This window comes from Dipodomys spectabilis, unplaced genomic scaffold, assembly GCF_019054845.1.
Source record: "Dipodomys spectabilis isolate Male_0828 unplaced genomic scaffold, ASM1905484v1 ptg000046l, whole genome shotgun sequence".
Classification (NCBI taxonomy): Eukaryota; Metazoa; Chordata; class Mammalia; order Rodentia; family Heteromyidae; genus Dipodomys; species Dipodomys spectabilis.
Window position 1 is genome coordinate 10,578,881 of NW_024870723.1, and position 25,475 is coordinate 10,604,355.

Sequence of the window (25,475 nt, forward strand, 5' to 3'; positions counted from 1 at the left end):
CGCTGGGCCTGAGCACAGGCTTGGCCTGATGAGTTGCTATGAGAGGCCAGCCATGGTCTCTGCCAGTTGGAGCTCACAGTCCATGGAGGAGGGCAGACCACACAGGAGCCACACATGCCCGCAGGTCACAGGAGAAGGAAAGAGTAGAGACAGGAGTCATGGAAGACACAGGAACAGGCTGGAGGGAGAAGCCTACGTATTTATCAACCTTTTTGTCAAGTCAAAGGATATTGGCTGTGAACAATCTCTAAGACCCCGCTCCATGTCTGCCAGTTGATCACCAGTGCTCTAAGAAGGAGCATTTGATTTGGGTTCTGGTGGATAACTAAGTGCATAGGATAAGGAGAGAGAGAGACATGGAGAGGGAACAGTATGTGCTAATTAAAGCCTGTTGAATGCCCCCTGCAAAGAACATGGCCGCCCTGTGGAGGTATGGCAAGAGTGTGGGGGAGCACATTTCCTTCCCAGCATTCAGTAGCCACCTATGGCCCCCTTGCCTGATAACAAATGACAGGTTTTACAGGAGAGAAGCGCAAAGGATGTTTTGATCAATATTCACGTGAAGCAAGAGCCTTCATAGTGAAGACCTGCAGACCCGGATAAAGACTCTCTCTCTCTCTCTCTCCTCCCTTCCTCCCTCCCTCCTTCCTTCCTCCCTCCCTCCTTCCTTCCTCTCTCCCTCCCTCCTTCCTCCTTCCTCCTTCATTCCTTCCCCTCCCTCTCTCCCTCCCTCCCTCTCTCCCTCCCTCTCTCTTTCCTTCTTTCCTTCTTGGCTGGCACTCTATCAGGTGATAGAGTTTTTTGTTTTTTTTTTGCTGGTTAATTGGAGATAGCGTCTCTGACGGACTTTTCTGCCCAGGCTGGCTTTGAACCAAGATTCTCAGATCTCAGCCTCTTGAATAGTTAGGGTGACAGGTGTGAGCCACTTAGTGCCCCGAGGAAGTATCTGTTTTTGTGCTTAGGTTGAAGTCAGCTTGGACAGCATTGCTCAGATGTGACTGGACCAAGTAAGTGTGAGCCATGGGAAAGGACTAAGGGGGTACCCAGCAGGGCTTGTCTTGTGGGATTCTTTGGGAGCTCTCAGAGTAGCATTCCTTCCCCCTGGGTTTGCAGCAGGACCCTTCTGCAGTGGGGTCTGATAACCATCAACCAAGCCAGGGGGTCTCTGGTGGCCAGCTCTCTCATAGAAAGGTGCAGGAAGCCCAGGAACATTTTAAGTTTTAGGGCTGCATTGGGGGAAAAGAAGTTCTGGTTTCTCAGCAGATGAATTCCTGTTTTTCCACTTGCCTGGGGGGAAGGAGGAGGCGTGGAGGAGACAGGAGGATGGAAAAGTTTCACGATAAATCTTGTTCCCGCTGCCTTCCCTTTGGGGTATCATTTTCTAAGCCTTGATCCTTGGCACAGTAGAGCTGGAGCTTAGGAACCCAGAGCAGGGGAGGAGATGCGAGCAGGAAGGGCATTGAGTGGCACTGAGTCTCTGATGTGCATTGAATATCAGACTATGCTACCCTCCCCCAGCCGCGTGATGTCTTCCTCAGACAGAGCTGTGTCTCAAGATTGAGTCCAGGCTCCATTCTTTTGGGAGAGGGGCTAACAGGGGTGGGCCAGGAGAAAAAGAGTCTTTGTCAAAGGTCTTTTGAGAAAACACAGAGAGACCAACAGATGTCCAGAGGCAGGACGAAGTCACCATTGTAGGAATGGGAAATACTGGGGGCCTGAGCTCTCTGGCTTGGACTGCAGCCCCTGGAACACCTCTGAAGCTGCTGGAAGCCCTCAGGACACTTTGAGAACAACAGGTCTAGTTCCAGCATAAACTCTGCTTGCTGCTTTTGCACAATATGGCCTAGAGTCAGGCACAGACCCTCTGTAGGCCTCTGGGTCTCCACCTGCAGCCGAGAGAGGCTTCTGAGTTCTCACCTGGAAACGAAGAGGGTCTCGAGTGGACCTTCACCCGCCAGCCACCCTAGGAAGGGCCAGGGCTTCTGATTTAGGCTATGCTGAGTTCTACTTCCAGCTTTGGGATAGGATAGACTGGCTGTTTAACTGCACATGTGCGGAGTGCTAGGCCTTCCTGCAGAATGGGGAATTGTCCCAGCAGACAGATACTGTGTGGATTAAAGGCGACAGTTGTGTGCCCAGGGGACAAGATGATAAGAGCAGTATGGGGTTGCTCTGTGACCCTCTAAGAAACAATGATTCAGAAATAGAGATCAAGGAACCAAAGTGAGAGCAGTTGAGGAAGAAAAAAATAAAAGCCTTTGTGGGCCAGGCCAACCATCTAGCTTCCTGTCTAGGGTCCTCCCCCATCCCCCACCCAAGACCCACAAGAATGAGCTGCTTTGCTCTGTCACACTTTGGGGCTGGATTGGGGTGGAGCCATCTCCTGCAGTCCGGGGCTCTGTTTGCGGCTTAGGAGTTTTATTTCTCTCTGGGATGAGGCTTGCCACTGAGGCTGATCTTTTGCTAGGGGTAGGCAGCCCCATTGCAGTTAGATTATAGGAGGATCGAGGCTTTCCCAATGCCTAGAGGGAAGTAGCTGCTCAACAAAGTTCTGGCTCTTTCCATCCTCACCCATAAGCACCCTTGTCCTGCCTGGGATCTTGGTCCACGGTTGTTTTGAGCCCCCAAATCCACCACATCCTTCATAGCCCTCCCCGGGCAGGAATTCTCAGGCTCCCAGTTCAGGGAGGCCGGGCAAGCTGGGCAACTGCCTTCCTTCCCACTTTCTCTCTCTTCCTCTTCAGTGGGGGCTGGGCTGGGGCACAGCTGGCTGGGTTGGGGGGGCTCTCCCTAAACTGCTTCTCTGCACAGGGCCCCTCAACCAAGCACAAGCAGGGCCTGCATTCCTCTATTCTTAACACTTCTACTGGGAACTCAGCTTCCAGAAACCGGAGCCTCCCAGCCAAGCAGTGCAGGCCAGAGGAGGTGGGCCAGGCTGGGGTAAGGGAGGGGGGCCTGGCTTCCGCTTTCCCTGAAAACAGAAACCCAAGGCCTCCCTTACCCAGTCAGATGCTCAGGGTTTCCACGCCAGGGAGTGAAGTGCTAAAGTGGCTTTTGCTAAACCCACTTAGGAAGATGGGATTGCTAATCGAAAAATCACTGCAGTTTGGAGAGATGAAGGAAGTTTTCCACATCTGCCAGGGTGGCATCTTCCCTCCCATTGCCCCCCTCTGGGCTTTTGGACAATAGGGCAGGTGGCAAGCAGGACCCAGACTAACCAGAGCTGTGCTGCTACTGCCCAAGGTCACAGCCAGGGAGTGGAAGATCTAGGATTCAAATCTCGACTGTTTCCCCAGCATCCTACATGACCCAAGTGTAGAGGCACATCTCTCCTGATTATAGGACAAAATCTTCCCATCATGGGGCTTGAACTCAGGGCCCAGGCACTGTCCCTTGAGCTTTTTCTGCTCAAGGCTAACACTCTGTCACTTCCAGGCACAGCAGCCAATTCTGGTTTTCTGGTGGTGAATTGGAGATAAAAGTCTTACAAACTTTCCTGCCCATGCTGGCTTCAAACTACAATCCTCAACTCTCAGCCTCCTGAGTTGCTAGGATTCTAGGTATGAGCCTCTGGTGCCCAGTTTGATTTCCCATCAGGTTTTATTTGTTCCATCAATGAAGCTCCGCCCCTCGCCCACTACACTCTTAAAATAATGACTCATTAGAGGTTGGAGCTATAACTCAGGGCAAAGCTCTGGGTTTCTTCTTTAGCCCTGCCAAAAAATAAAAATAAAAAGGCAGAGGAGGGCTGGGAATGTGGCTCAGTGGTAGAGCGCTTGCCTAGCATGCATGAAGCCCTGGGTTTGATTCCTCAGTACCACATAAACAGAAAAAGCTAGAGGTGGCACTGTGGCTCAAGAGTCCTAACCTTGAGCAAAAGAAGCTCAGGGACATAGCCTAGGCCCTGAGTTCAAGCCCCAGGACTCGAAAAAAAAAAAGGCAGAGGGACCAGGTGTGATGGCTCACACATGTAATCTAGCTACTCTGGAAGTAGAGCTCAGAAGGATTGAAGTTTGAGGCCAGGCCAGGTTATACAGACAGGCCATTGTATAATACCATATAACACTGTCTAAACCCCATCTCGCCCAAGAAAAGCTGGGTATGGTGTTGCCTGCCTGTCATTCCAGCTATGTAGGAAATGTAAATAGGAGGATCATGGTGCAAGCTGGCCCAGGCATAAATGTAAGATCTTGCTTGAAAAATAGCAAAAGCAAATAGAGCTTAGAATATGGCTGAAGTGGTAGAGCACTGGCCAAGCAAGCATGAGTTTATTCCCCAGTAATTGTGGGTGCAGGGAGAGGGGAACAAAACTGTTGAAGACTGAAAAGATCCTTAGGAAATTATTTCAAAGCTTATCTTCCTGAGAACCAGCATGCTTCAGTTCAGTCTTGTCAGGCAGGCCTTGAGTCCTGTCACTGACTTTCTGGGTGACCTTGGCCACTAGATACTGTGTTTTGGAGCTTCAGTTTCCCCATCTCTTAAATAGGATCATAGTGGCTTCCATGAGGGAGGCCTAGGTGGGAGGCATCCGCGCAACCTGGCACTCAAGAAAATCATGACTGACACCCCCATCACCATAGACAGGTTAAAACAGACAAGCACAGCAAACTTTAAGGGACACAAGGATCTTCAGAGTGAGGACCCAAAGACTTAGGGTAAGATGTCTATTTCATGCTGAAGTTAGATGAAGCATAGATAGCTGTGTAGAAATATGATTGGGGGGCTTGGAAAGTGGCTCAGTGGTAGAGTGCTTGTCTTGCATGCATGAGGCCCTGGGTTCAATTCCTCAGTACCACATAAGCAGAAAAAACTGGAAGTGGCGCTGTGGCTCAAGTGGTAAAGTGCTAGCCTTGAGCTGAAAAGCTGAGGGACAGTGCCCAGGCCTAGATTTCAAGCCCCATGACCGACATAAAAAAAAGGAAAAAAAGAAATATGATTGGACAAAAGAGTATGTGATCTAGCCAAGCATGGTGGTACATGCCTGTAATCCCAGCATTGTGGAAGGTGAGGCAAGATGTTCTTAGTCTGGACAACTGAGCAAGACCTTGACTCACCCCCCCCAAAAAAAAAATTAGTGTAAACTAAAATGAAAAGGGTGTGATCTAATAATAGACAGAATGAGAAATCCAGTCAGGCCTGTCTTTCCAGATTCTTCTAGGCCTTTCTGTACAGAGCCCCTTCCTCCCAGGTGGGAAGCAGATGCTTTCTGAAATAAGGACTTTGTGACCTACTACTATCACCAAGGTCATATCAGAGAATCCAAATGGCCAGATCCTACTCAGAAAGGCAGGGCCGCACAGAGTGATATTTTTAGGCTTATGTCTGGCTTTGGAGGGAAAGGGCTTCTGGTTTCTCTGCTGTGCCTGGGGGAAGAATGAGGGCCAGAGATAGGAGGGGAGTTGTTGAGAGACACATTAGTTCCAAAACTGCTTCCAAGGATGTCATTTCCTGAGCCCCAACAAAGGCAAAATTGAATCTTAAGGCTCTGAGCCCAGGGTAGGCCCTTTAAAGAGCCTGGGGAGGGAGAAGAGGGGATCTGTGGTGGTGCTAAAGCTGGTTTGCACTGCTCCTAAGGGCTGATTGTTAATTGTAAGAGCTGCTTATGGGGCTAGGGGGAGGGGGGTTCAGGCAGGCTACTTTATAACCCGTGCAAAGCCCTAGGTTCAATCCTCAGGCACCAGCAGAAGAAATAGAGAGAACAAAAAACAAACAAACAAAACACTCCACTTGCTAAACATTTGGTAATTTCCAAAGGCAGCTTGAAACTCACTGAGGAGGGGGAATTTACACCGTAGGAGCCACAAACACTACAAATAAGGGCTTTGGAAAGGAATAGTCAAGGCCTACGAATGGGATTGGCCAGTCATTGGAAGTGTGATCCTCGGGCTACTTTTACCAAGGTGACTGGACCCTCGGCCCCTGATGAACATGTATCTCCTGTGACTAGCTTCGCTAGGTCCCAGCTGCAAGATCCTGGGCAAGTCAGCCCTTCCTGAGCTTCTTTGCTCAGGAGAGTAAACAGAGGGTGAGTCTCTATCCAGTCAGGGAACACTGGCACCCACCCCCTGGGCACAGCGAGCTGATGAATAGGAAACAGTTCTAGGCTGTGTGTTCCATGAACCTTGGTGTTCAAATGGTTTTCAGCCGCACACACATGGCTTGGTGTAGCAGTGATTCTGAAAACTGATACCTCAAAGTGAGGGCCTCAGGAGCCAAGTTCCTCCCCGTCCCTCTCTGCCCTCCTGTCTCCATCCTGCTTTCCTCCCCCACCCCACCCCTGCTCCCCAGGCAAGCCAGGAAAAGTAGAATTCCTCTTCCCCAAGGTGGATTGTAGCAACAGATGTGTATCTGAAACCCTTTCTGTCTTGGAGCTAGCTGTCTGTTAGGAAATGATCTGACCTGCCTTGTCTGATAGAAGACCATAAAAATCCCCCTTGCAGAGGCTGCTGCCCACACTCAGGAAGAAGGAATGAGAAGAATCTGAGCGGGCAGGCCTGGCTGTTTCTTTATCACTCCTGGAGTGTAGCATTTCGTCTAGCACCAGTTCTCCCCGGCTGTCCATGCAGACCTAAGCATCAAGTCTATTTGCCCTGCATCTCTGAATCTTCTATCTGAAGGCTCCTATGATCAAACAAATATGCTATATTTTTCTCTTACTAACCCATCCTCTGTTTTCAGGGTGTTATTGTGACAGTTTATGATGGGTGAGAAGGGACCATCTCTTTCCTGTAAGTGTCTGCCCACACTTTATCAGAATGAGGGAGGAAAAAAATGTCTTCTTCATCTCCAACTCCTGACATGCTTAGAGGAAATGACTAGCTCAAGGCCACATTGCTGGGAGGTGTCAGCCAGGCTTTGAACCCCCGCTCCAATGGGCTCCAAGGCTGGGTTTCTGCCAAGACCTCTTGGCCCCAGCCCAGTTCCGGAAAGCTCCCAGCGCCTGCGTTGTGGTATTTGGCATCAGGCTTCAGGCAGAATGTAGTGGGGGAGGGGGAGGTGTCAAACTGCTGCTTGTCCCAGAGTCCCTGAACAACTGGGCTCAGAGCCAAATCCCGAGGCTCCAAGCTACCTAGCACTCATGGGGGCTCCCAAGGCCCTGACTTACCACGTCTCCTGCACTAAACCTTGAGGAGTCACCCCCAAAGAGTGATGGACAGCCACCACAAGTTGGGCTTCTTGGGACATCATTTCAATAGGTGGAAGGATTTCCTTCCTGGTTCTCCCTCTTCATCCCACCCAAGGTAGTCCTGGAAAATCATACTTGTTCTGGACCAGATAAGGGAACCGCTGAGAAACCCACAACCAGTATTCCCACTTCCTTCAGCCTTATGTTTGGAGATGATAGACTGATAATGCCACTGGTGGTGTGGTGGTGGTGGTGGTGTTGGTGATGGTGTATGTATATCCATACATGTGTGTGCCAATACTGGAACTTGAACTCAGGGCCTGGACACTGTCCTGAGCTTTTTCACTCAAGACTAACAGTTGAGCTACAGCTCTACTTCTGGCTTTGTGCTGGTTGATTAGAAATAAGAGTCTCCTGGACTTTTGCTACCTGAGCTGGCTTTGAACTATAGTCCTCAGATTTCAGCCTCCTGAATAGCAAGGATTAAGGCATGAGCCACTGGTATCTGACTGATGTATAAGTTCTTAAGTCCAATGCCCTTGGCCTTCATGTTCTCTGATAGCCACCAGCCCTCTGGCCACAGAAGAAATTGGGGACCCAGAGGTGAAGGTCACATATGCTCCAGGAGTTGCAGGAAGGCCATTCGGGGCCCCCCACTCACCTCCCAAGAGGATGCTGGGTACCTGGAGAGAAATAGGACCTGAGTGGGACCTGCATGAATCGGTCCATTCATTCCCCCACCCCCTCACACGGCCATGTAGAGCAAGTAAAAGCACATATTCTGACCCAGCAGACGCCCTGATATGAAATTGACTCTAGGCAAATTGGTATACCTCACCAAAAGCCAGTTTTCTCATCTGTGAACTTACTTATCAGGGTCCCAGTGCACGCACCACAGGGCTGCTGTGTGGGCTACAGGAATGTAGAACTCAGGGCCAGTCTGAGATGGTCCATTTGCTCATTTGTTTATTCATCTGACAAGTGACTGCTTCACTTGACATCAAATTCAGAGTGGCCATATAATAATTTATTATCTAACCCAAGAACTATAGGAGGGGTGCTGTGCTGAATTGTTCAGGGACATCAGACATGAGCAAGCCTGGCCTGGGCAGTCAGGGACCTCTGGTCACACTGAATCTGGGGGCTTGCAAGCCAATACAGGGGGCCAAGGTAAATGTATCACCATCTCCAGCCCCAAAGTAGGAGAAAGACCAAGTGTGAGCAAGCCATGTCAGACTCCTAGACAGACATGAATTTATTAACTGGCAATCTGCTCACAAGCTAGGGCTACCGATTTCACTTGGTGGTCATGTTCTACTGGCAATCCCAACTGCTTCCGTTCCAATCTTAAATCACCTTACACCTTACACTGTAATAGATATATCACTTATTATATGAATGAATCTGTGGATATATGCATACAGCCATAACATATATGACATATACATGTACAATGTATATACTCATATCATATATACAACATATACATATATGTGGCATTTATGGACATAGATATATAACCCATTTATTCATCTATATGTTACCTAAATGGCTACGAAATGGTAAAAAGGCAACAAGATTCCAAAGGGTTGTTCTGTAGCAGACACAGACACAAGGCAAAGTCTCTGCAGGAGATCAGGTAAGTTTTATGAACCACAGGTCACAGACAGGAGAATCTGCCCTTTAGCTGGAGTCTGGGGACAGAAAGAAAGGCCCTTCATTGTGGAAGTTGTCCTGGATGAGGCTTAGGACGAGTGATTGGGTAAGGGGCCAGTGTGCCTGCCAGGCCCCCATCTTTTATAGCCCCAGATGAGGGGTTTGTATCTGGTGTGATCAGTGAGCTCTCTCAGGCTGATTTTTTCTGATATAGCTTTTATATCCTTTGACTTGACTTGATAAGTTCATGGGTAATGTTATTTTCTTTTCATTAACATGCTATTGATCTGTTCAGGTCTTATAGTTTAGGTTGAACAGATAATGGTGGTTTACTTACACAAACAAGATGGAGAGTCATCCTGACTCAGAGTTTGCACGCAAAATGGAGCTCACTGCCGTTGGATGCTGGTGTCTCATGCCTGTAATCCTGGCGTGAGGATCAAGGTTCAAAGCTGGCTGGGGCAGGAAAGTCCATGAGACTCTTATCTCCAGTGAACCAGCAAAAAGGCAGAAGTGGAACTATGGCTCAAGTGGTAGAACACTAATCTTGAGTGAAAAAACTCAGGAATAGATTTTGGGCCTTGAGTTCAAGCCCCAGGACCAGCACACATCAAAAAGGACTCAGAGCTGGTAGAGAAGACAGGATGAAATAGTTATTTAACAGTCCCTTTCATGGGATCAACAAAGCACGCCAGGCTTATGAAACACTTCCCTTGGGCCAGGAAGCATCATGATGGCTAGCACTTACTGTGATCTTCTTGGAGCCTGCCTTGATTTCCTCATCCTGGAGCATGGTGCTGGGTTCTTCCCTAAGCATTTTTTTTAGGAATATAGCACTGATGACCACTGCAATCCCACAAGTGAGGCAATGGCTTCGCTTTTACAGATAAGGAAACGGAAGCCCAGCATGGGGAAGTGATTGCTTGAACTTGACTTATGATGAAAGGCTGACTAAGTCTTCAGGTCTCAGAGCTGACATCTGGCCTCTTTCTGCAATCCTACCTGATGCCTGGAGCTGAGATGCAATACATATTAGCCCGAAAGCCAACTCTCACAAATGACTGTGGGAACCCATGGAGACAGTCCTTCTCTTTGCCGTGTGTGTGTGTGTGTGTGTGTGTGTGTGTGTGTGTGTGTGTGTAAGGGGGGGTTCTTTTTTCTTTTCTTTATCTTCACCCCAAATCAGACCATAAATCCTCAAGGGCAGGGGTCATGGCTGAAATTTCTGTTATCTTCCACAGAACATAGGCCAGTATACAGAGCAGCATCTTGCTCAATGTACATGAAATGTAAATATGTTGGAATACTATGAAGTCATGGAAAGGAAATAGGTCTGGATGGAGAGATAGGAAATGGTCCTCAAGGAGTACAGAAAATACAAGATGTAGAATACAATAGTGTACATCTGTTAACAAAATTTCCCAGGGTACATTGGGTTAACAGGGAATCCCAGAAAGACAAGGTCAACCACCCTCTCAGCAGTTAGACCCTGGCTAGGGTCACATAAAGAGGGATGGCGAATGGAAGTTCCAGCTGTTTCCTCAGCCAGCGGGGTCTGCTGCTCCTGAAAATGTGACTCCACTGCAGCAAGACCCATGGAGCTTTTTGACTGGATGTACTGACATTAACATGTAGAGCCAGAGGAGGGAAGGAAGGAAGGAAGAAAGAAAGAAAGAAAGAAAGAGGAAGGAAAGAAAGAAAGAAAGATAGAAAGGAAGAAAGGAAAGAAGGAAGGAAAGAAGGAAGGAAGGAAGGAAGAAAGGAAGGAGAGAAAGGAAAGAAGGAGAGAAAGGAAAGGAAAGAAAGAAAGTAGAGAAAGAAAGAGAGAGAGAGAGAGAGAGAGAGAGAGAGAGAGAGTGTGTGTGTGTGTGTGTGTGTGTGTGTGTGTGTGTGAGTAAAGAAAAAAGAAATAAGCAACCCTTTGAAGTCAGAGGCGTGGCTCTGTTGGTAGAGTGCCAGCCAATAAGGAAAATGGTGGCAGGTACTAAGTTCAAGTCCTGGTCTTAGACCTAATAAGAAAAAAGAAAAGAGGTAAAGCCAAGCCCAGCAGATGAAAGGCCTCTGTTTTGTACCTGTACAATGACACCTCTAGTGCTGTGGCCTTTGCACACAGCCAAGTAGCCCTTAAGCACTCTTAAAGTACTGTGAATAATCATACCTGGGTGACAAGAGCCAAACTCCTATCATCGGGATCAGGCATGGCATTGTACACCTAGATGCCAGCTACTCAGGAGGCTGAGGAAGGAAGATCACTTGAGTCCAGGAGTTTGAGGCCAACCTGTGCAACACAGTGAGATTCCCATTGTAGAAAATTAATTATTAATTAATTAAAATTGGATCCCCAAGGAGGGCCTTCAAGGAGCTGGGGATGTGATTCTGGTTCTAGCTCTTCTGTCCTCTCCCCTCTTCTCCCCCTCCCCGCAACCATGCCTCCTCTTCTACCAACTGACAAAGTCTTTGGGTGAATGAACTGTACCAATCACTTTCTTATTCCCCTGAGCCTCAGTTTCTCTATCTGTAGATGATAAATGTTGAACCTTGCCTAAAGGAAGGTACACAGTGGGCCCAGGGTTTCTCTTCCCCTTGGGCAAAGAAGTAACGAAACAACATTAACGGAATCCTGAAACTCCCAGGAGGTGGCAGAGAGCCTTTCTCCCAGTCCACAACCACAACTGCCGGAGTTCTGCCCGGAGGGTGGGGCCTGGCTACTTCTGGAGTCTTTGCAAAGTGCCTCTTTGTGGTGATTCATTTGGGGACTCGCTAAAAACTCCTCAGAGCTAAAAGCAAAAGTGTCTGGGGCTCGGGTGCTTTGGCCCTTCTCCCTCCACCCCTACCCTAGCCAGTGAGGGTGCTGAAGGAAATGTGAGGATTTCTGGGCAGATTGACTCTGCTCCACCCCCTCCCCCAGCATGTCCCCAGGGCCTGGCACCGTGTGCACAGGGCCCAGGTCCGAGGGAAGGAAGTAGGGGTGGAGGAGGAAGGTCAGGCAAGTGAGGTGGGGGTAGGGGTCACTTCTCCCACACTACCCTCCAGGGCTGTATCTCCTGATTCCAGAAGCCTCAAGGAAACCCTCACACTCCTCTCTTTCTGGATTATTGCCCAAGGAGGAATGTAAGGGATGGGGCAGGGCCTCTGTTCCCAACTCAGCTGCAGACCTCAGCTTGCCTGTGGCTAGATCGACCTCCGATGATCACTGGCTGTGTGGCCTGGGACATGTTGTCTGACCTGAGTCTCAAATTCCTAACTGGAAACAAGGACATTACACATACTTGTAATAGGTGCTGGGCGTTCACACCTGTAATCCTATTTACTCAGGAGGCTGAGACCTGGAGGATCACAGTTTGAGGCCTGTTTGAGACTCCATCGCCACAAAAACCAGCAAAAAGCTAGTCTGGTGCAAGGTGCTAGTGGCTCATGCTTGTAATCCTAGTTACTGAGAAGGCTGAGATCTCAGGATCCTATTTGAAGACAGCAGGGGAAGGAAAGTCCATGAGATTCTTATCTCCAATAAACTACTCAAAAAGCCAGAAGTAGCACCACGGCTCAAGTGATAGAGTGCTAGCCTTGAACAAAAAAGTTCAGGGATAGTGTCCATGCCCTAAGTTCAAGTCCCAGGACTGGCACAGCAAAACAGATTAGGCTAGAGGCTTAGCTTCAATGATAGAATGCCACCTAAACTAGCTGCTGAGCAAGGCTAAGGCCCTGAGTTCAAACCCTGCTACCAGCAAAAACCAAAAACCAAGTAATTATTATAGAAATTGGTGAGGTCTTGGAAACTGGAACGTCCTTTGCAGAAGTAGGATCCCACACATCCATCCCAGGGGACCACACAGAGGCAGGCAGGCACAGGAGAAAGATTATTATGAGTTTTATTAGAGGAGCCATATTTCCCCCAAGAGGGAGCACGTGGCCTCCATCCCCATCTGGGTAGCAGGAGGATCTGGGGGTAGGCAGTGAGGTGGGATGGGAGTTCAGGTGGATCTGGGCGGAGAGAGGGAGGGGCCAGCTGTATGGAGGGAACTCCAGAAATTGAGACCACTCTAGGTCTGGGTGGAGCCGAGGACCAAGGTGAGCATAATACTAACATGCCCCTCATCCCCACTCCCACCTCCCACCCACTCCCCCTTCCAAGGGTCTGATGCTACTTCTGAGCTGCTCTGCAGCTTAGTAGGATGGTTCTTAGAGCATGGGACCTGGTCAGCACACAGCAGGCTCCTAGTTACTCTCAGTTCCCCCCAAGTTCTCTCACCAGAGTGGCCTTCTCCCTTCGGTACCATTGGATTTTCTCCCCCAAACTCACCTCCAGTGTCTTCTGCCCCACCCCCTACCCCACCCCACCTGGTCATACTGGCCTGGAATGCCTGAATGGCACCTCTAGGAGATGCTCAGAGACACACAGAATAAATGAACTGTGTGTGGCACCAGTAAGGCCCGTATGATTGATCCCCAGTCATGCTGCCAGGCACTATCTTAGACCTTCTATTTCTGTTATTTGTGCAATGTTTATTTCTAGTGTTTCACTTCTCAGTGATTTTATTTATTGATCTATTTATTTAGGCTGTACTGAGGGTTTGAACCCCTTTTTTACTCCCCCTCCCCCAGCCCCCCAGATAAGGTCATGCTTTTGGCCAAGGGCTGGCCTCACACCATGATCCTCACAATCTCCACCTCCCCAAGTAGCTGGGATTACAGGTGCGAGCTATGAGGATCTGTTGTAATATATGTCTACCGTGTGAGGTAAGGGGATCACAGATCCTCAACTGAATGAGCAAACAATTCTCAGGGTGAGCCATATCCCACTTTAGGTTCTGGTATCTGCATTTCCGTCCTTTGGGGCCAGCTGCTTCCTGCTTCATACACCCGTAGCTCAGAGTACTGCGTTCCCCCAGGCAAGGCCAGGCTGCCCAGTGGACAGGCCTACGCTTCAGCTCAACCACGCACATTACCTGGGTGACCCTGAACCGAAGGATGCGCGCTCCTGAGCTGCTTCTGAAAGCCTCATTAACTCCATGTGTGAAATGGGCGCAGGGTCGCATGATGCCGCTTTGACTATCAGAGGCCTAAGGGGTGGGCCTGGCACCCATCTCCAGGCTGTGGCCTCCCTCTTCCAGATCGCAGTGTGCCGAAGCGCCTCATTCGGTGGGCATCGACCTGCTGTCCAGCCCAGCACCTTGGCCACCCTGGCAGCTGGCCGAGGTCAGCGACCTTGGTTCTAGGCAGACTTGGGGCGCACAGCACAGGGCCGAATATGCAGGAGAAGCCGCAGGCGTGGAAACGGGGCTGGCCCAGCCAGCGGCCCCCCTTTTGGGGAGTGTGTGTGTGGGTCCCTTGGAGGAAGGGGAGCCAAGAACGGAGGGCAGGGAGCAGGGCCTGGCCACACGGGCGGTCACTCAGCTGGCACGCGGCAAGGGCTGGTGAATGGGCCAATCACCATGGGACGAATCTGGGCCTCAGTCTCCCCACCTTTGAAATGGGGAGCGGGGAGGGGGTAGGGTCACTGCTGGAGCAGAAACCCACGGTGCCGCGTGGACGAGCGCAGCGCCCCCCCCCCCCCCCCGCAGCCTGCGTGGCGGGCGCGCGCACGAGCGAGCGAGCGCAGAGGGCGGCGCGGCCCCGCGCGGGGAGGGGCGGGCGGCGCGCGGGCGCGCGGGCGGCGGCGGAGCCTGGCGGACGGAGCGAGTGGCCGCGGCGCCGCCAACTCGTGTGGGACCCGCGCTCTGGCCGGACACCCGCTGCCCGCGCGCCGTCCTCCGCCGGCAGCCGAGCCGGTGAGTGGCCGGGGGCCGGGGCTCGGGGCCGGGGGTCGGCGCGGGCCGCGGGAGGCGCGCGGGGGTCGCCAGCCTCCCCCCTCCACCCCCGCGGGCCGGCGTGGGCGCGGGCGCGTGTCCGGGAGGCCGGGGAGCGCGCGGCGGGCGGGCGCGCGCGTGGACGCGCGGGGGCCGAGGGGGTCCGCGGCCCCGGAGGCCGAGTTGTCCCCGCGGCGGCGGCGGGGTGCGCGGGGCAGCACCGGCGGGGCCGGCGGGGTCGTTCGGTGTGGATGCGGGGGTGGGAGACGGACACGGCGCCCTTGTGTCCGTTTATGGAGAGTTTACGGTGGGCCAACCGGTGTGTGCCAAGCGCGGGCCCGGTGTGGGTCTCAGGGAGTTTGTGTGTGCCCACGTGTCTGAGTGTGCCCACGTGGGAGCCGTGAGGGCAGAAGTGTGCAAGTGCGTGTGCAGCTTGTACACGAGGGCGTCCATTGCTGAGGCTGCCCCTTCCCCCCACCCCCCCCGCCCACCAGGGCAGCGTGTGCCACGGGCAGGGCACCGACCCCGGTGCCAGGGCGCTGTGGAGGGCTGCTCGGCCTGGTGAGGGTCGTGGCTGGGCCTGGCACGGGTGGAATCGTAGGAGCTCAGAGCGTGGCAGCCATGCAGGCTGGGTGGGGGCTGTGCTGGGCATCTCCTGTGGGCACTGGAGGACTTGTGTTCAGTTTTCCCAAATGCCCTCTGGGTTCCCTGGCTTTGTTCTTGGGTCTCTCTACCCAGGCTGGACTTTGATGCTATCAGCAGGCTTGGGGGTTCAGACCCCAGGGTCCCCAGACACTGTGTGGACTGCCTGTCCTGCTAAGAAGGCAATATTGACCTGTTTTATTTGTACCTCGCCTGGGTTCCAGTGTGAGCCCCCCAAATCAGAAACTGGTGGAGCACAGCCAGCTTGAGACACCACTCTCCTGAGGGCTGTCCAGGCTGTTTTTGACTGTGTGTGTGTGTGTGTGTGTGTGTGTGTGTGTGTGTGTGTGTGTGTGTGTGAGAAATGTTCTTTGCAGGGCAAGTCATCTCTGGAGTCTGGTGTGTCCAGGCAGACCATGGAAGCAGAGGCTCTTTCAAAACCCCGGGTCACTAATGGCAGAAACATTTTTTTTTATTGAAAGGGGCAGGAAGCTTCCCACTTGAAGCACTTACTAGTGAACTTTGGACATCAAAAACAAAAATGACCCACATTCTCACTCTCTCTCTTTTTTTTTTTTTTTGGTCCCTAAAAATGAAGAGAAAAAGAAAGAAAAATGCCCTTCTGGGTTTGCTGGAACTCTTCTCCCTCCCCTCCTCCATCAGGCCCAGGCCCCTCTTAGATCCCCCACCCCCAAATAAAATATGCCTGTGGGGAGCCTAGAGTGAGTCACTCCCTGGCAGAGAGCCCCACAGCAAACATTTGGGAAGGTTCTTGCCTAACTTCCCAGAAGAAAAGGCTCAGGATTTAAAATGGTCCCTGTGGTTCCTCAGCCTCTGCGTCCCGTCTGCTTCGGAAATGACTAAAAAAGTAATTTCTCTTTCCACAGAAAGCAAGTCTCACACTTCAGTAACGGCCAGGTTGGTCTGGATTTAGAGCTGTTCAGGTTTCCAGAAATGGACTTCCTGGCTTTACCAGGTGGCATTTCTGATGAGATTGAGCAAGGAAGGAGGAGAAAAGGCGGAGGAGACATTTTTGGGGTCCCTGGGGGAACCCTCCCAGTGGTTTGCTGCTGCAGAAAGTGACCTTTAGTTTGAAACAGAGGCACAAAGAGGTCAATCAAGCTGCATCCTGGGGCAAGGGAGAGAGGATAGCCACCAAATCCTGGGTCACTCGCCTTCCTTTGCAGCCCTTCCTTGTTCCATTGTCTCCAGGACATGACATTGATTTTCTAAGGTGCGCAGGTTTGGTGCTGGAGACTTGAACACACATGGAGGTGATTAATTCTCACCATGAGACAGGAGTTACCTCCACTTAACAGATGAGAAACTGAGTCACCGAGATGTTGAAGTAGCACTATGACTAAAGGTGCCCATTTATTGAGCATATGCCATGTGTCAGGAGTGGTGCTGAAAGCTTCAAATGGATTGTTTTACTGCTTCCACTCACCAGCGCTCAGAGATGAAACCGGAGGATGGAGGGATTGCATCATTAGCAGTAGCCCCCGGATTTGAACCCAGGTTTGCCTCAGCAAAGAGCCTGTAATCCTCCTACTGACAGGTTAACCAACTAAAGTAAGCAGGGTCATAGCTAGCAGATGGCAAAGTTAGGATTTGAACCCATATCTGATCCAGGGTTGAAGTTCTTATCTTTGAACCACATCGAGTTCCTTTCTCTGCTTTCCTCTTCTGATATGCTGCAAAGCCAAGGGATTGATGGCAGGCTAAGTTCCTGGAGGACAGGCTGAGCTCCAGCCTGGTGGGAGAGGGCTTCCTGAAGGCCGCTGGCCTTCCTTGGTCCAGTCCTGCACCTCTGGTACCATTGACCCCATGCTCAGGGCCAGAGCCACCAGAGAGAAGGGGCTGAAATTCATAGTTTGTCTCTCCTCTTCAAAGGCTAAGGATTGATTTCATAAGAAACGTGTCAAAACGATTGTCAAAAGCAAGAATCCTATTTTCTTCCTCTTCTTAGAGTTGGACCAAGCCAGAGAGGTGGAGGGTGGAGGATACTGGTTAATCATCCAAGACTAGATACAGGTGGGAGCAAAAACACCAGACTCTGTCCCAGAAAGAACCCCATATGCCAATGCTGGGGGTGCATTTGGATGCACAGGGCTTTACTCTCTTTTCTGAGCATCTGGCAACGTGATCATTTCTGTGAAGGCTTCCGGCCACCTGTCATTTCAGTCCAAGGCTGTCCCTTTCCCACAGTCATTTCCCTTGCTATCATGCTTTCTGTGCCCCTGTGCTGGTGAGGTGTGTTGTGTGTGGACTTGCGTGTGCTGGGCCGGGCCCCCGTGCGTGTCCTCTGCTATTGAAAAGAGGTCTCCCTCTCTTCCTCCCAAGGATGTTGTGCAAATTGATGAACATTTGCAAATTGCTCCGAGATGCGTTAATTTGAGGTGTGAAATAATAGATCTTCTGCGAAGGCTCAGCCATATTTCTGGCATTGATGGATTTCTCTCCCGTCTGGCTTGTGATTTGGGGAGGTAAAAATAGGCCTTGTTTTCCACAATTTTATCTTTTATTTTTCTTTCTTTCTTTCTTTTTTTTTTTTTGCTGACATCATTTTTAGGAAACAAAACGTATGTGCTCTGGAAGTTTCTTTAGGCTGTCACCTGGGAACTTGAAGCTCTGGGGAACAGGGTTCCCTTGGAGCCAGGAGGCTGTCTGAGCACCTCTGGGTGTCTGAGAAGGGCTTTGCAGTGAGTGGGTAGTGCATGGGCCACACTAGCAGCTGATCGCTGAGGCCATGGTAGCCTTGGTGTTTGTCTTCATCTCTGAGGCCTGCGTAAATGGTAGAGAAACTTTGGGAAAATGTTAGTTGAAAAAGAAAAAAACCAGACCCGGCCACTTCTCCGATTCCTGTCTTAAATTGGGTGACACACACACAGTTCCATCTTTTAGCCAAGCCTGAAATAAACCAATGGCCTTTTCAGACTCGATGTCCACACAGACGCCACATTGGAGCACGTCAGTTGGTGCTGTCATTTCCTGTGTAAGAGTGTGATCTAGAGTTTTGACACCTGTCTCTCTAACAGGACTTGCTTATGTGAAAACACCCACATACACAGGCTCCACTCTGGTTCTGGATTTTTCCACAGGTAACTTCGAGGGTGGTCTGATGGAAAAGATGCCAGTCTTGCAGCCAGGCTTCTTGGCTTTACTTGGTAGGAGCATAGCAGTCCCTAAACCTGCTGGCCACCCTAAACCTGCCGTCCACTACCCCTGGACCTGGGCTTTGAAGATGGGCACATGAATGGGGGGGGGGGGTCAGAATTGAAGGTGGAGAGGTGGTCAGAATTGGAGGTGGGGCTGAAGTGTGTGAATACAGTGGCCTTCATCTACCCACTGCTGTTCTTTCTTTCTCTGTTCTTTCTTTCTCTTAGACATCTGCATGATGGTGACATGGAAAATAAAAAGGGGGCTTTGTGTAGGAATTCCACAGAGTGTGAAGGAATTCTGACAGGGGAAGGGGGCGGGAAGTTGCCTGCAGAGCTTGCATTTCTCCCAAATGTTTAACCCTCAGTCTTCAGAATCAGACGCTCGGAGCTTTGTTTAGTGGGACTCCCTGTCCTGTTGTGGTTGGGGCTGCTGGAATTCATCCCGCAGGTGGTGGTGGGCAGAGTTGGAATTCATTCACGACCCCTTTGTCCAATGCCTTGCCGGTACCCTTTGTCCTCAAACCCTTTCAAACTGAGGGTTTCTGGGAAAAAGCCTTCAGTGGGAGGCAGGTACTTTACTAGTGACCTTCAGCTCTGCTCAGCCCAGGCGGGAACAGGCAATTCTGTGGCCTTACTACCCAGAAAGGAACATCATATAAAAATGTGGGTCACTTTTTGGAGGACCTTCGGATTAAAGGACTCTTGACATCTTCCCCAAGTGCCCTTTTTTTTTTTTGCCAGTCATGGGGCTTGAACTCTGGGCCTGGGCCCTGTCCCTCAGTTCTTCAGCTCAAGGTGAGCACTCTACTACTTGAGCCACAGCGCCACTTCCAGTTTTCTGGTGGTTTATTGGAGATAAGAGTCTCATGGACTTTCCTGCCCAGGCTGGCTTTGAACCATGATCCTCAGATCTCAGCCTCCTGAGTAGCTAGGATTACAGGCGTGAGCCACCAGCACCAGACCCCAAGGTGCCCATTTTTACAGAAAAGAACCAAAAGCCCTTGGAAGACAAGACACTCAGCACCATGTCAAGAACCTGAGCTTTGCCACTAGTGTGATGACCCCCGAGTCCCCCACTTGTGAGCAAGTCAATTCTTGTTCCCAGCCTCAGTTTCTCCTCCTGGGACACTATCATAGCCTTGTAAGACTTGAGGGAAGAAACCCAAGGAAATAGTACATGCAAAGTTCTCTACACCTCGTGATGGGCAGATGCTCCCCGAAATGACGAGAAAGCATTTCATCCCAGTGGACCCTCCCCAGGGTCATGCTGGGAACACAGGCTGTGCTGGGAGCATCCCACCCTGCATTGAGGACTGAAGCTAGCGAGGGATCCTAGGACCCCCCCCCCCCCTCCAGGTGCCTCCAAGGCACCATTCTGTGACTAGGACACACACACACACACACACACACACACACACACACACAAGGGAAGGAAATGGCGGTTTGAAAAGAGGTAGGATTGAAGTGCCCTCTGGCATCTCCGGGAAAGGTTTGGAAATGAGCATTTGCTGATCCTGGCGAGGCCCCCGAGGCCCTGGTTTTCGTGTAGGCTGGACGTCTCAGGAGGTCGGAGCGTGTCAGCCACGGCGTGTTGTGAAGCGAGGCAGATGTTTTGTTAATTATTTACACAGCGTGGCCTGCTCTGCACTGACAGGAACGGCTGTCATGGTCTCTCCCTCTCTGCCAGGCTTCATGGAGGATCACACAGTGCGGCCTGGGGAGTCCACAGGCGTTCGCGTCTCCCCCTTAGGCCTTTGGGGTGCCCTCGGTCCTAGTTGTGCCTTAGGGCCAGGAGCAGCCCTTGTCTTCTGAAGGGAAGGTGGCTTCTGATAGGACTGGCCTGGCTCCGCCTGAGGGACCCCTCCAACCCCCCCAAAATCATATGTCCAGTGAGGTCCCAGCAGTGGTGTGGACATTCAGTCCTGGTAGTCATTGTGTGCCAGCCTCTCAGTCCAGCCTCTGCTGGCTTATCGGGAAGACGAGCAGGAAATGTCAGGAGTCTTGTGTGGGGTGATCTGCTTTACAAACTCACATGAGGATCTGGATCCTGGAAGGAAAGGGGCCTGGAATTAGCCAGTGCCCTCGCTCAAGGCCTCTCAAAAGAGGACAGGGCCTGGAGCTCCAGAGGCGGGAGGGGCAGCCTCACCTGTTTACACAGGAGGATTGCTCAGGAGTCATTTTAAGAAAAGCCACTTACAGGAAATGTCCAGGCTGGAGAAACCTGGGCGGGGGCAGTGGGGAGCAGAGGGCAGACAGAAAGCAGACTGTGGTCACAGGGGAGGGGCGAGGGCTCAGACTTGGGTTTTTTTCTTGGGGTGATAAGTAATTGTATACCCCAACCTTGGGACTTTAAAAACTTTGTGCAAGGGATGTGGTTCAGTGGCAAAGCCCTTACCTAGCGTGTGTGATGTCCTGAGTTCAGTCCTCAGCACTAAAGAGAAAAGAAAGGTTTAATTTAGGTTGCTTTGCTCCCCTTGTACAGATGAGGCCCAGAGAGGAGGCTGGGGTGTCAGCCACCTGACTCTCCCTCCTCTCCAGTCAAGGCAGCCTGTATCATGGCAGATGGGGTAGAGGGAGAAGCAGCGCTCACTGTCAGGAAGTGGACTTAGTGGACTTTTAACCTGACATGCCCACATTGGCCATGGTGTTGGCCATTCTCCCTCTTGGGCATCCTAGAAGCCACCCAGTGTTCTGGGTTGGGCAGGTGCTCAGCGGGGCATGAAGACCCTTGCCCAACCCTGTGCCCTCCCCCCCTGGCAGGGATGGAAGCTGTGTTTCCACCCCTTTGTGAGTGTTAAGGACCCTACAGGGGGCATCTCTGAGACTCAGTCTCTGGAGAAGTAGAGGAAGTCATGAAGTTCTGCAGAGGCCTCAGAATGAGAGGTGAGGGACTTCAGGGCAGGTGGGCTCTGGGGTGGGGTCTGGGACCTCATGTGAGGCCAAGAGCTTCCTCCACTCCGCAGGCTTTGATCCTTTTTGTGGCTCCTCTGTGCCAGGCCCTGGCTGGATCATGGCCTCGTCCAACTTTTCTCCGTCCATGAATTCACTTTATTCACCCAAAAATTCTATGGCATGGATATCAGTACACCCAGTTTACAGATGAGTAAACTGAGGCTGGATGTCTGGCCCTTGTTACTGTTACCATGAAGGCAGTGTGGAGACCCCCTGGGGGCTGCTCTGGAGAGTGGGAGAAAGTGTCTGCTTTGGGTCATAGGGAGGAGGGGCCAGGCCCGGGGCATCCCAGGCACCTGGACAGAGCAGCGTGCGCCAAGACCCTGTGCTGCCAAGACCCTGTGCTGCGATGCTGTCAGCCTCCAGACCAGAACACACACTCCAAAGGCTGAAACGTGTCCGGTGGCCACAGCCTCATCCTCGGCTCTCAGCCTGGCACCTGGCACATAGTAGGAGCTCAGTTAATTATCTGGCACTCTCTGAACACCACATGTTGACATAATGCTCAAAATCTTCAGACTTTATAGCATTTCAGATTTTCACATTAGGGACGTTCAGCTAATAAAGTATATGTAAATATTCCCAAATCCTAGGGACTCCAAAATCTGAGCACACCTGGGCTCAGCTGAGGGAGATATTCAACCTGTGGGTGGAACCTAAGTGTGGAAGGGCTGACAAGTCCAGAGTTATGGGGGCTCCTTCCTGTACCCCTTCTTTGCAGAGATGACTCTTGAGGTCTGTGCAGAAGGGTTTGGAGAGTTGGAGCAGATGGTTACTCTCTTAAAGCAGTAGTTTTTTTTTTCATGATGGGAATTGAAACCAGGGCCTTGTGTACCCTAAGCCTGCTCCCCCCAGTGGCCCCCCCCAGCCCTAATGTTGCATTCTCTGTGTAGCACACAGTGTGGCTTGGAAAGTGGATCCTTTGTGAGGTTGTCTGGGGAAGGAGAAGCGATTCAACTCTCCAGAGCACCACAGGGCACAGATGCTGCGATTCAGCCCTTGAGCAGGACTCTCTGCCCCCTAATTCTACCCTAGCCCAGATAGCAGGAACTTGGTGTTGTAAGAAAAAGCAGGGGTTGGGAAGTTGGCTCAGTGGTAGAGCGCTCGCCTTGTATGCTTAAGGCCCTGGGTTCGATTCCTCAGCACCACATAAGCAGAAGAAAAAAAAAAGCCGGAAGTGGCACTGTGGCTCAAGTGGTAGAGCACTAGTCTTGAGCTGAAGAGCTGAGGGACAGCGCCCAGGCCCAGAGTTCAGGCCCCACGACCGGACTCAAAAAAAAAAAAAAAAAAAAAAATTTAAAAAAAGAAAAGAAAAAGCAGGTTCCTTGCTGGTGTGGAGGGGGAGGGCCTCGGGGGGGGGGGGGGGTGGATTCCAGAGGGCGAGATCCTCGGGGAAAGAAGGATCCATGTTGAGAAGCAGTGGGTAGAGATGGAGCCAACCTCCCTGTCCCCCAGGGCTTTCGTGGGTCAGTGAGACCAGCCTAGACTTAGTTACCCAGGACCCCAAGTGTGTGCTGGACAGTCCTAGCTCAGAGGCCATTTCCTTTGTTCAGCTCTCCTAGGAGCTTGAGTGGCCCTTTGTGTTTGTGTTCAATGCCAGCCTGCTCAGCTGGCCCCAGAGGAAATGAGGACTGGATTTTTGTCTGTGCAGAGGCTGGGAACAGGAGTGGGGACAGCTGCTTTTGGGGCCTGCCTGGTGGAGACAGAATGGCACTTGTGGTTTCTCTGAGGAAGAACGGGCAATGGGTCCTGTGCCACCCGTGGACTGGACGCTAGGATCGCCAACATGAGCAAGACTTGTGTCCAAGCTCACAGAGCTATTCTGCAAGGGGCTGCTGAGCCTAATGTGGGACTAGGTCCATGCTGGCCACCAGAGGCTGAGACAGAGTGGGGGGTGGGCAACACAGGATCAAAGGACATCCCTGCCCTCCTGTCCTGGAAAACACGTGAAGAAAATACTTGTCATCCAAGCTAACAACTGTTCTTTGCACAACCCTGGATCAGTCATCTGTAGTGAAACCCAAGGAGAGTGCTTCCCGGTGCCTCGGCGGGCATCGGTCTGAGAAAGTGCTTAGGACACTCCATTTGGGGACAGGAGAGGTGTTTAGGAAGATGCAGTTTGGCTGTTGGGATCAGAGAGGTTTGGATGCTCAGATTGTTTATGGGATGACATCTTTGAAATCCCTCACGCTGCAAATTCCAGGACATATGGTCACTGGGATGTGCTAATGTTAGCCGTGGAGATATTTAATTACACAGAAAAGCCCTTTTCCCACTTACTACAGGTTACTGGAGAGCCTGCATTTCTCAGGAGAAGGGTCATGTACAGTGTAATGTAGACCAGCTGATAGCAAGTCATTATCCCACATTAATTGATCAACTAATTAAGTTTTTTTATCTGGTGACAATTTTACCTAGCAATCCCTTTGATGACCATATATCCAGCAGTGCACACCAGGCCCCAGTCATGCCAGCCTAGAGCTGGGCCGAGAGGATGGACTCAAATAGGATTCACTTGTTATCAAATCCCTGCTCTGTGCCAGCCACACAGTGGCTTAGTCATTTTCCCCTGGATATTTGCTGCACACCTACTGTGTGTAGACCTATGGAGACAGGTAGAAAAATGGCACAGCCTGCGGTAGTTTGATGAATTCTTTTCTTCCTAGCCCTCTATGAAAAATCCATTCAGTCAATGTTCACAGGCCACGTGATAGCATCCCCGGAATGATCTAGAAACAATCCAGATGCCCCAGGAACGGATGTGAGAACAAGGCATCCCCCTTCACACATCGCATCTCAGTTCAGCGTCTTGCCACCACCCAGCATTTTGAGACAGAATGTGAGATCTCGTGGTTGCCTAAATACATAAATATTTTATGTCTCGATATTCTGAAAGCGAAGCCCAAATGCACAGGACTGCAGCACATCAGTGCTATAGATCATATGTTATAATAATCTGATGACATGTTGTTTAAATATTTATGGGCTGATGCGCTGTAACAATGCGGGGAGAGGGGCGTCTGGGAGCAGAGATCTCAGTGCTGGGAAGGAAGGAAGGAAGGGAGGAAGGAAGGAAGGAGCGGATCCTCGCCATCCTGAGATGTGGCAGGTGATGCCGGGAATTCTCATGTGATGTTTCGGGGCCCAGGGCATAGCTGACAATTATTGGATACTTTTCTGTAAGCCCTCCCCTTCGCTGGCATCATTTCATCCATGCCCCCCAAGAGGATGGCACTCTTACTAATGCCACATTAAAGGCAGGAAGCTGAGGCCCACAGCCAGCCCATGATCTTCCTACAGCTGGGGAGGGGCCAAGGATCGAGCCCCGGCTGAACTGACTCTGGGTCCTAAGCTCTTCGTTTTTTGGTTCACTATTCCCAGAAGTACTGCAGTACCTACTTTATGTGTGGAATGGATGGAGCCAGCTCTAATACCATCTTAATGTGACATATTGTCCTCAGATAGTGGACACATCAGATATGAAACTGATAACAACAAATACTGTACTCGATCTTAGTCAAACAGACTTAAGAAATGATTTTTTTTTTGGCTGATTCGTTTTAGGGTTTGAACTCAGCACCTCATGCTTTGCGACTCAGGTGTTCTACTGTTGAGCTATGGCTCCATTCCTTTTGTGTCAATACTATGGCTTGAACTCAGGGCTTCATGCTTGCCTGGCTTGCTCACTCTTGGTAGGGGCTGACACCTGCCATTTAAGCCACATCTCCAGCTTTTTCTAGTTAACTGGAGATGGAGTCTAAAGGATTTTTTTTTTGGCTGAGGCTAACTTTGAAACTTGATTCTCCAAGTCTCAGTCTCCTGACTAGTAGGGATTATGGGTTTGAGCCACTGGTACCTAGCTATACTGGTTATTTCTGGGATAGAGTCTCACTTCACGTCTAGGAATGTGTCTGGACCATGTTCCGTTTACTTTTGGTAAAGTAAACGAGCTGGGATGACCAACACACACCACTATACCCAGCTACCTTCATTGAGATAAGAGTCCCATGGACCTCTCTGACCAGGCTGGCCTGGAACTGTGATCTCCCCAATCTCAGCCTCCCTCCTAACTAGGATGACTGGCGTGCGCCACCACTCCCAGCTATGACAGAAAGGGAGGGGGTCTCTGAAATTTTTTAGTCTGGGTAACCT

General features: G+C 51.1%; 1 protein-coding gene and 1 pseudogene across 1 annotated transcript in view; one reads left to right on the forward strand and one right to left on the reverse strand.

Moving 5' to 3' along the window:
* The first annotated feature begins 14,435 nt into the window (after positions 1–14,435).
* The window catches only part of Nek6 (NIMA related kinase 6), a 71,275-nt gene continuing 60,235 nt past the window's right edge, over positions 14,436–25,475 (forward strand). Inside the window, exon 1 of the mRNA XM_042678717.1 lies at positions 14,436–14,550. The gene's annotated coding sequence lies outside the window, so the exon portion shown is untranslated. The remainder of the gene's footprint in view (positions 14,551–25,475) is intronic.
* On the reverse strand, positions 24,685–24,862 carry LOC122107152 (annotated as a pseudogene).